Below are 11,824 nucleotides of genomic sequence, written 5' to 3' on the forward strand. Positions count from 1 at the left end.
CTACACCCTTGGTGATTTACCGAATGTCATCGTGTTAACTGGTAGCATCACATCAAAGCCACCATGAACTTTGACTCCAGGACTTAAAGAGACATGCAAGATTACATCAAGGGTTAGGTTTGTTTTCTGTGCCAGACTTATCTTTTCAAAATACCTGATATTTTGTAAAAATGCTCTTGACTATAAAATAATTGCCCAATAGAATGCCCAGGAAAATTAGCTTATATTTCTAATGTTTTTACTTAAAAATCTGTATTTTCCTTTCTCTAATATCCCTCATTTAACAGAAAAACATAGTTTCTACCAGTAGGTTATGTCTGGGTACAACAAGGAAGAAGCTTGGAGGTTTTGAGCTTGCTTAAAATTTTTAGAGGCAACATCCCCAAATTACTTTTCTCAGCACCTTTTTCCAAAAGCAAAGTTCTTGGCAAGTCATGAAAGATTCAGCTATTTCACATCGTGGCTATTTTTTTTAAGGAGCAATAATTTTCCAGGGATTAGAAATATGACACTCCTATTAGGCCAAGGCAGTGAAGCAGCTTCGGTGGGTGAATGCATTGCGTAAAGCAACTGTCTGGCTCTCTGGGTTCAAGGTCATTCTTCCTTCCTTATAGGGATTCACATAACTGGCTACGCACATTCATCCAGTGAATCAGGTGGCAAGACAACCTATTAGATAGATCAGGGGTCTGATGTAGGACACAGCTGCTCTGCTCCCTCCAGGCTCAAAATAATTCAGCACTATCAACCTCCCCCATTACATACAATTAATTTTATAAATAGATAAATAGATATGTATAACTGAATCACTTTGCTGTACACTTTGCTAACACAACATTGTAAATCAACTGTACTTCAATTTTAAAAATAAATAAATAGGCTTTTTAAAATTTTTAAAATATTCTGAAATGAGAAAAGGAAGTATGGATAAATAAAATGGCCGAAACACCACACACAGCAGAAAATACCAAATGTGCACAAGACACGAGCTTCCTTCCCAAGTGCTCATTGACTCCGAGGTGCTAATAAGGGAGTTCTGCAAAGCCTGCACTATAAAGTACCCTACATTTAGCCAGCCCTAACCCCAGTCCAAACTCTTCTCCCATACCACAGCAGGTGGGCCTTACTAATTGGAACGTGCAGATCACGTGGCCTGGAAGCAGCACACACCACCAGAGAGCCCTGAATTACACACACACACACACACACACACACACACACACACACACACACACACACACACCCCACTCAGATTTTTAGTTCTTACGAAATCTAAATATGCACAATAAATGTAGTTTTAAAACTGAAAGGATGGGTTTGTATGATGGTTTAAAAAAAAAAAGGTGAAGATGGTTTTCGTAAGCACAGATTTCCCCATCAGACTGGTGGTAATGACCCAAGATGGAAACAACAAAGATGCCTGGTGAAAAGGGACCCTCTAATCACATTAGCTTGTAGTTCTAAAGGAAGATGGTTGCTCTGAATTTCCCTTTATACAAAGCAACTTCAAAAAAATTCCTATTTTCTTAGTCCATCTTTATGTAGGAAAGTCTGCGTGCCTTTGAAGTCTCAACACTAAACAAACAAGAGTTTTTACAAGTCCTGTCTGACCACCCAGGGAGAATCAAATAGTATTTTTTCTCCAGTAGGCCACCCCAGGATACCACGAATAACAAGGAAAAGGAGGAATTCATCTTGTAACCAGGATGTATTTGTCTAGTGCCGTTATTACACTGTTTTAATCTAAATATTTTGGTATATTTTTCACTAGCAAAGCCAAAGGACATCTAATTATTATTCGTCTATCTAGGTAGAAGTTTTGAATAGCAGAAAATAGGTTAAAAGCGAGGGAACAGCAGAGAGGAGGAAGATTAAGGAATTTTCTTCTCAAAATCCCAAGAATCGAGCAGGGATTTTTAAAATGCTAATGTTCAGAAGGGCAGGACGGTGGAGCCAGGGCCTGGGTGTTCCTTAGGACAGAAACCCTGGGATTAAAACTCTCAAGGGCTTAGACTGCAGGAAGCATTTGGGGAGGGAGTTTCTTCAGCATCACACTAAAGAGCTTAGTTGCATGAAAGTATTTTAGAATCACAGGAAGGTCTTACCGTCATAAACATCTTAAAATGTACTCCTTTAATCATGTCCCATCCCTGCACAGAGCCTCCATGTGGGCCAAATAAAGACCAGATCCTGTAGCCAGACACTAGGGAGCCTCTCCTACCTGACCCCAAACTGTCTTCCCGGGCTTGGTTTCTACTACTAGCCCTGAGGCTCACGGTGCTCCAGGCCCCCTGCCGTCCCTGCTGTTCCTCCTGTGTGCAGGCACTTCCACCCAGCCATGCCGATGGGGATGGTCTTTTATTCACCCGAAATGCCCAGCTGTCCTCATCTCTCTACTGACTCAACCTTCAAGACAGAAGGATGAAACCAGGGTTAAAAGCCCTCCTCCTGGATCACAGCTCTGCCTCTAAACAGCCCGGTGGCTTTGGACAAGTGACTTCATCTCCTTCCCCGCCTCAGTTTCTTCATCTGCGAAATGGGGATGATAAAGACTATCTCATTGTGAACTTTAAGTGAAACCAGGATGATAATCAACACATGCTCATCAACTTAGTGTTACTTCCCCCCCTCAAACTAAATGCCCCCATCCCCTTAACCCCCAAGCCTTCCTTAACACCTGCAGCCAAAAATAATCTCTCCCGTCTCTAAAGTCCCCTCCTAATTTAACTCAGCTGTGCTGGGTTTCCCCCGCCCACCCCCCCACCCTCTAACTGCATTATCACTACCCCTCTAATGTCAGCACAGCTACCACACCGTGTGCTTTTTGGGGGAGGCAGGACCCTGGTTTAATTCATGTTTGTATTCGTTCCACTGTCATACAGATAATCGAATTATAAGAAGCTCAGGATTCTAGAATTAACAAGACCCTTTAAATGATCTAGACAAAATGATCTAGTTTTCTTATTCTATAGGTAAGAAAACTGAACAGGGACTTCCCTGGTGGTCCAGTGGTTAAGACTCCACGCTTCCAATGCAGAGGACATGAGTTCGATCCCTGGTCTGGGAACTAAGATCCCACATGCTGCGCGGTGCGGCCAAAAAAAGAAAACCGAATAACCACACCATTGGTGAAGTGACAGAACCTCTTCCTATGTGACAAACTCGAATGGGTGGATGGATGAATGGATGGGCAAATGAACATAGGGACAGACCAACCAGCCATCAGCTACAGCTTTCAAGATATTGTCAGCAATTCAAACCCGAGGGGATAGTGAGCCAACTCACCATATAATAACCCCCTCATCACTCAGGCTTTCTTCATCTACCAAAAAGCTTTAAATGCCATCCATTTCTTTAAAAGTCTTTATGGGGCTTCTCTGGTGGCGCAGTGGTTGGGAGTCCGCCTGCCGATGCAGGGGATGCGGGTTCGTGCCCCGGTTCGGGGGGATCCCGCATGCCGCGGAGCGGCTGGGCCCAGGAGCCATGGCCGCTGGGCCTGCGCGTCCGGAGCCTGTGTTCCGCGGCGGGAGAGGCCGCAGCGATGAGAGGCCCGCGTACCGCAAAAAAAAAAAAAAAAAAAAAAAAAGTGGAAAAAGTCTTTATGATATACAGATCAAGAAGATTCACCATGCCAGAGGACTTGAGTCATCGTATTCCTCATCCACAGCAGGGTCTCTTAGTTAATTTACAATCTGACTGTATTCAAAACTTTTCAGGTAAACAGCAGCCCGGCCACCACCTGACGTACCTGACTCATGCCACGACTTTTGCTGAAAGCCCATCCCATGTTGCCAGTCACAAGCTCGTTCCCACAGGAAGGCCACAGACGGACCGTCCCTGGGAAGAGCTCGGAACGCGATGTCATTTCTTGCTCCTCGCCTCCATTCTGCCGCCTCCATCTGTCCCTCCATTTATTCAGCGATGTGCAGTCCCGGCACGATAAACCCCATCCCAGAGATAATGAGAGGAATTACGCAAAGGCAGATTGCAAAGCACTTGGCAAACCCTTAAGTCTGAAGGTTTTGGATATAGGAGCCCATTCCCCTTCACTCTGTAAGGTTCAGGAAACACAGCAGTCCTCTCAGATGGCAGGAAGCTCTGAACTAAGACCTGGGGCATAGGAAGACTTTTCCGGAATGCCTCCCCAAGAAGCCAAGTGACTGACAGGAAGCAGCCTCGGGAAACATTCTGTAGTGTTGCTGCACCATATTTTAAAATGCCCACCTCTCTCCATACCTCTTAGAGCTTTTAAACGGACTGGTTGTGCAATGTGGGGAATGGACCAAGTAGAAAATATTTGGTGTAGGATGGCTGGGACCGGAGTTAAGATGTGGAAAGCAAGTTCAGAGCAACTGAAGATAACACACAAAGCAAACTGCCATAGCACTGAGCTATCACTGTCCTTTCCCTTGTAGGGTTGTGGCTACTCCAGGAGCATGTGAGGCAACTCAAGGAGGCCTTCCGTGTTGCACAGGATCTGTCTGAGAGAATGATGATGGTGGTCCAAACGTCAGAAGATGTCTGTGGACACTCCACCTAACCCCGCACTACTGGTGACACCCCTATCCCCACACTCTGCTTTATTTCTTTATGGTATTTATTGTTACCTGACATTAAATCGTATCTCTTTTTATTTTCACCATTGCCAGTCTCCCCTGCCAAAACATAAGCTTCTTTAGGGCTTGACTCTGTTTTCTTCACATCGATATTCCCCATACTTAGAAGAGCATCTGACGCAAAATAGGTGGTGAATGAATATCTCTTAAATGAATAATTGAGATCCACTTCCCAGATCAGAAACCTATTCGCGTAGACCCATGGTTACTAAGTTACCAACAACAATGGTTTCTCTCTCCCAATACAATAGTATTGGGTTTAATGTAACACCCACTTTGACCCTGGCCTCTCTCTACTAATACCTGAGGAAAGTCAGCAATAAACCCAGAGAATGAAAGAGGTGCTTCTAGTAATTCTACTGGGATAGCAGGTGTTCAATGGGAGTGTCGGACAAGCCAGAGTGTAGAGTCACTTTACCAGACCTGAGAAGGGACACCATTGACCGTAGTTACTGGACTATTCCAGATGCAAAGGGCACAACTTGTTTCTTGGAACAAATGGGCCTACAACGGATGGATGTCATCCCGCCTCTGGCAGTGAGGAAACCACGAGGGGTGACATTTTTTTCCTGTGGCCACAAGGACCCCACGGCCATCCAGAGTGTAGTACAAAGTTAGAGTTGCCCTAAGGAAGACTACACTGGGGACAGAGGCAAAAATCAGTTTGGAGGGCTTCATTTTAGAAGAAAATGTGCTTGTTGACCAATATATAGCATAAAAAGTTCTCACTGAACAGAGCTCTATGATTCCAATAAAAAAGAACGTTTTAAAAATAAAAATACAGGGCTTCCCTGGTGGCGCAGTGGTTAAGAGTCCTCCTGCCGATGCAGGGGACACGGGTTCGTGACCTGGTCCGGGAAGATCCCACATGCCGCGGAGCAGCTAGGCCCGTGAGCCACAGCCACTGAGCCTGTGCGTCCGGAGCCTGTGCTCCGCAATGGGAGAGGCCACAACAGTGAGAGGCCCGCGTATGGAAAAATAAAATAAAAATAAATAAATAAATAAAAATACATATTTAAAATCACAGTAATTTGTGCATGCAAAATCTCTTTTAAAAGTATAACAAACTATATACTTTGTGTATATTTTCTTCCTTCTATTATGAATCATCTTTTCTGCAAAAACTAGAATTAGGGTAACTATTGACAGCAACATACAGGTTTTTCAGGATTTTCAATTCGAAATTACTGTAACTTTTCACAAGCATATGTGTGCAGAGTAGAATTTCAGCTCAGTTGCAATATACTACCTGAGAGAAATTTTTCTTCATTGTTCTTGCTACTTCAAGAATAACTCAACAATGAAACAACCACATACTGGATTCTACTATCTTCTCCCCCAAACTGTGAAATTTTTCTCAACAAAATTGCTTTAAATGAATACATTTTAAACAATAATAAACCGCAATACTGCTGAGGTTTGGCCCATTGATATGCTTTTCCACTAAATGGGTAAGAAAATGCAATATGCATGTGAGAAAATGTTGTAGGTTTTCCCCTTCTGTCCATAAGCAAGCCTCAGCTTCCTCACACACGAAAATGCTGATGTGAGGTCCTTCTACCTACCCTGAAATGGTCTCTATATGCGTGAAGGAAAAGAATGGTATCTTAACAGCCTAGAAGAGAAGCAGGCACTAAAGAAGTAGTTGAGGAAGGAAGAAACTAAAAGGGGAAGGAAAGGAAGGGAGTTGGGACTGACCTAAAAGGCTGAGCAGGGTAGGCAGACAGCAAAGCCAAGACAGGATTCTGCCACAGATGACCTTTCGCCCTCTAATCACAGTGTACATCTCAGACACCTTCAAACCAGGGACCAGTTTCCTAGCAGAAGGCCAGAACACTCCTTGAAGATCAGTTGAGCCATTTTTCCTTTTTCTTCAAGAACAGCAGTAGCGTCTGCCAAAATACGTCCTCGACCTGCCCATCCATCTTTCCCCTCCCCCTCTCTGAGCTCTCCTCTATCCATCATGCTAAACAAACCCCTCTGCTCCTCACTCTCGTCCCCGTTTCAATCATCAACAACAACAAAGACATGTGCGAGGGCTTGTGGACATGTGGCCCCGTGCCAAACACTGAACAAACAAACGGAAGTTAACAGACTCGCTCCCATCTTTGAGGAGCTTACCGAAGAGAATATTGTTGGGTTTTACAAATTTTACCACCAGAAAAAACTCTGGGTCCATGCCCTATTAACAGCAGGTCTGTGGCTTTGGGTACAAAGGGTAGCATGTTTTATAAGGCCCTGTAAATCAAAGTGAGTTCTCTCCCACCCAAGCTCTGTCTGCCCATATAAGCACAAAGTGGATGTCTAAACCATGAAAGCAACTCTTTTCGAGGAATGTCTTCCTTTCTTCTTTTTCCAATGCGCTGGATTTGTTGTTGCAATCCTGAAACAGCACGATCTTGTTCAGGACACAGCCAACCAGGGCTCAGTGAATGTCTGAACCATGTCTTATTTGCACACATTATGTAATTATATCCCAAGATGTTTATGCTGGACACATCGCTCAGAAAAATGTTCAGGTGCAAAAAAAAAAGGGTTAAATGGAAAACAGAAAGGAGGCACAATGATTTCTGCTTTTCGAGAGCAGAGGAGTCTTCCTCTCAGTAAATGCATATGTTAAAAGTTGTTTTTTTCCTCCAGACGTTTCTATTCTCATGTTTTAAAGAAGCATAAGCTCTGAATGATCTTAGTCCAGAAAATAAAAATTTCTGGGATTTTCTTATAGGGAAGTTCAAATTGTAGAAGAACATTTGATATTTTCAGTTTTCCTGGAGATCGGAAGGACTTTCAGAATAATGCATTTTTTCCTCAACAAAGGGCATCTGCAGAGCTTAGCCTGCTGAAAAGAATCATTCTGACAGTCTTAATGTATTCTTTTCAGGAAAGCCCTGCTCAGAGAATTCCACAGAAAAATAACATCAGTACCCCAGGAAAGCATCCATCTAAATCATTATAGCTTCTTGTAAATAGATGAGGCCAGAGGATTTTCAATATATTTGAGGTATTAGATTGAGAGGGGAATAGGAGTGATCATCTTGAATATTACATATTTTTCACTTTCTCCTGATGGACCAATATTAAAACAAATATTTGAATGATTTGCCAGTCTTTCAAAGAACATCTCACAGGAAAGCCCACTTTCAGAATCCTGCTGGAAGACAAAAATATCCCTAAGGTAGGAAATATAGAGTTACATCACCATTGCATTGGAGATGTACTGGAGAACAATAACCCCAATACCAAGAATTGTTATAGCACAATATTAATAGAACAAGCCCCCTTACATCCACGGCTCAGACTATTTTGCAAACACTCTTTCTTGTTGGGATGATACTACCAGGGCATGAGAATAAGAGGAATTTTCATGACTTGTCTCAGGTCACTGGTCAGCTGGAGTGGTAGACAAGATGTAAATACTTGATTGTGGCCTGCTGACCTAAAAACATCAACCACATACCTTTCAAGTAATAATCTAAAGAATCCTAATTCCAAGCCATTTTCAAGGAGACCCATATTAGTCCTTCCATTAAATTCTGATTTTGCCCCTTTTTCTCTATTTCCATTACCACCCACCATAGTACAGGTAAGGCATAGGATTACAGGAAAGTTCCTAAGTGGTCTCCCTGGCTGGAACCAATCTCTCTCTGTCTCTGTCTCGCTCTCGCTCTCTTTCTTACATCCCTGGAGTACAGAATAGAAAGCAAAGCTTCCTCAAACACTGGTTTTACCATATCCTGCCCCAGAACAGGAAGCAAGTTCCCCATTGCCTATCAGAATATGTAAAGTTCTCAACCATCAATCTCATTCCTCACCACTCACGCGATGCAGAGAAATCTCCAGTTCTCCCCCTGCTTCCCCTGACATGTTTATTCACCCTTCAGTTCTGGGCCACCACACTTTCTACTCAACTAGGTTTCCTCAATACACACCCAGTGATCAAGCTATCAGAATGGAAGAGCATCTTGGAGCCCACTTGGTCCAGCCCGGCCGACCTCTCCACACAGCTGACCATACAGACATCCAACTTCTCCTTCACGCTTTCAGGGGTGACGGAGTCACTGCTCTGAAAAATGGTGCCCTGTCAGACATTTTAATTGTAAAAAAACTCTTATTTGAACTGAATTCTTGTATGTTCACTGGTACATACTGGGGAAGGATGACAAGGGTTTGGGGCAGTGCTGACCAGCTTGAGGACTCTAGGCTCAGGCCTCTGCCCAGGATTGTGTAGCATGGATGGGTAGCACGCCTATAACCCCTGCATGGTAGCCACATGGGAAGATCTACACTAATAGTATTGGTTACTCTTTTAAAATCTGGCACCCCAAATTGAACACATTCTGCACAGACCATGTCAAATCCAATTTATTTCATCAAGCTCTCCCCCAATAACTAAAGCCCACACTCATTTTTCCTCTTCCTGATTACTAAGTGCAAAATTTCTGCTTGAACTGAACTTGATATTTGACATCATGACTTTTGACTCTATTTACTTTAGGATTTTCCTAAATGAGCATCTTATTTCATGTGTGTCAGATTGACTTTCCCAAAATGACTACAACTTCATTAGGGGCTAGGTATCGTTGTCATCATCGTTATACCTACAAGTACACCCTACAGGTCTGGCCACATATTAGGGCCTCCCAAAAACATCTGCAGAACTGATTCTGCAGCCTCTGAACGGGAAAGCTATGGCTTAGAGGCTATGGTCTGATTCAAAAGATATAAACCTCACCTGAAGAGGAAGTTTATCATTCTGCCTGTTTATTCAGGCAGAATCTAAACAATGACACAGACTTTCAGACTGGAAAACTTAGTACAAATAAACGCTTCCAGACAGGTCCAGATTGGGAAGGAGGGCTGTGGAATTCCTTCTCCTATCTGGGTTATTAGGCCCAGATACTCATCACTCGAGTTATAAAGACTATTTAAATGATGTTGCATAGCTTTATTTAAAGCTACGTTTGCTTTCAGATTAGACTTTAACATTTAATAAATTTCCCATCAGAATATGGTAAGAGTGGAGAGTATTTTGATTTAAGCTTCATTTCAAGTATGAAACTAAAGCTGTGCTAGTTAAAACAGGCTCTAGTTGTAATTCGGCCTCCCAGGAAAGTCAGGACTCTTGGATTCCCCTAATCCGCTTCCTGTAGGGCTGAAAGGCCTGGGAATTGAGTGAATTTACATATTCTTCCTTGACCACAAAGCTAAGTCACAGGGTCCTAGCCAAACTCTTGTCTCACTCCTGTGGATTCGAGCTGACTTGTCCCTGCATGGCTCAGCTCAGAATTCACTTTGGAGAGAGTGAACTTTAAGGTAAGAATCCTGCCACAGAAATAGAGGCAACACCTTCCTTTCCTGGAGAGGAGCCCTAACTCTCTTTTTCCTCCTCTCCCACCTCAAAAGCCCGTATACTTGAAACTCTGATAGATTAATGGGAAGTCGGCACTGGTCCCTCTGGACTTGATCCATTTTTAAGTGAGCTCTGAGAACTTGGACACTTGACAGATCCTAGAAGGATGAAATATGAGGAGAGAAAAGGAAGTTTGACACATGCAGAGAATATGATCTCTGGGGCTGGAGAGAAGCTCAGAGAGGGGAAATATTAAGACAGGATGCAGAATACAAACTTAATTGACTGATAACACCACTGAAGAAGAAGGACTGGCTTCTCCGCTAAAGTTTGAAAGTTGAGCAGTTAATATGAACTTGTAACTTTATGCAAAAAATTCTTGTGGCTCAGGGCAGGCGAAGGACTTTAGTGATGCCCTTGAATTCATCTTCACATTCACTCTTCTTGTCCGGTCTGTGCAAGGCAGGTGGAGTAAGAGGGGAAAAGTGATTTTATGTGGATGGTGAAAGATAAGGTAAAAATAACTGCACTGCAAAACAGACTGTTTGCCATTCTTACCTTTATGAATCCCAAGGAAGAATAAAAGTGATAATTTTTATCACTAGGATAGGGGCAAAGCAGGCCTGGGACACATTTTCAATGCAGATCTTCAAGGGGAAATTAAATCCCAGCTCTGTTTCTCTCTCTGAAAATGGCATTTCCATACAAATCTATTCTGTTCATTAAAAGCCAACATTATTCTGAAGCACCACCAATTCATGAGTTTGGCCAGTACTGAGGGATCTATTTATTTTAATTCTACAGCAGTACCTTTAAAACTCTGAAGGTTAGGTGGTTGGGAACACCAAAAACTAACCATTTAGTCCACATTTATATAAGCAGCAAACAACTGGTAAAGAAAACGAAAATCTACATTCTAGTCTATATGAATACCCTTTTTTTAAATCCAGTAAATAAGACGACTTGAAGAACTGAAAATAATATCAGATTAACACCTAATTCAGTGCAGGACACTTAGTAGGTACTTGGTAAGTTATCAATGAGTGAACAACCGATTTCTTTAAAACATCAGAATTTATTAAATAAAAACAACAAAGGGAAGATTGCCTTCTCATGGGCAAAGAATGTTGAAAAGAGAAATCAAAATTATATTACCACTGAAATCTCCCATAAGACCATGACCAAAGGAAATGAGAACCTAAAAGAAGTAATAAAAACATTTCATGATTCACAGTACTTATGCTGCATCTCTTTCAAATTAACTGATTCTATAATCAGTTGCATCATCCCTATGAAATGAACATAACTCAGAACAATAAAAAGACATTGTGTGAGCTAAACCAAGATTGTTATGAGGCCAAAGTTCTTTTGAGACAATGTACAGGTAGATGTTAGTGCTATAAGATAATATGAAGAGAAATGCTTTCAATCGGGCTGCCTTAGCATGAACTGTTAACCATACAGGGTTTTTCTGAGGAGTGTGCAGAATTCTCAAATTTTCTCCACTCCCAACCATGACTAAGATGAGCTCTATCTTCTTGTACTTCCACAATCTGGTTTGGATGAGTATTGTCTATGGGCATGGTTTATAATTTTTCATTATTTTCTAGAGGTCTCCTATTTCACAAATGTATCTTGGTACAGATATCATTCTACAGTTAGAAATAAACCAATCTCTTCTAAATTACTTAGCTATCAATCCATGGAAATATCGCTGTTTGGGTAAGCACTTTATAGTTTTCTCAAGTTCCTCTATTTAAAAGAAATTAAATTTTTATCGTCTCCCGACCCATTTTAATTTTTTTTAAAGAATGGGAGTCATGTTGGATAAGGTTGCATTGTCCTGTTCAGTGATGTC

Source organism: Orcinus orca, chromosome 10 (genome assembly GCF_937001465.1).
Source record: "Orcinus orca chromosome 10, mOrcOrc1.1, whole genome shotgun sequence".
NCBI lineage: Eukaryota > Metazoa > Chordata > Mammalia > Artiodactyla > Delphinidae > Orcinus > Orcinus orca.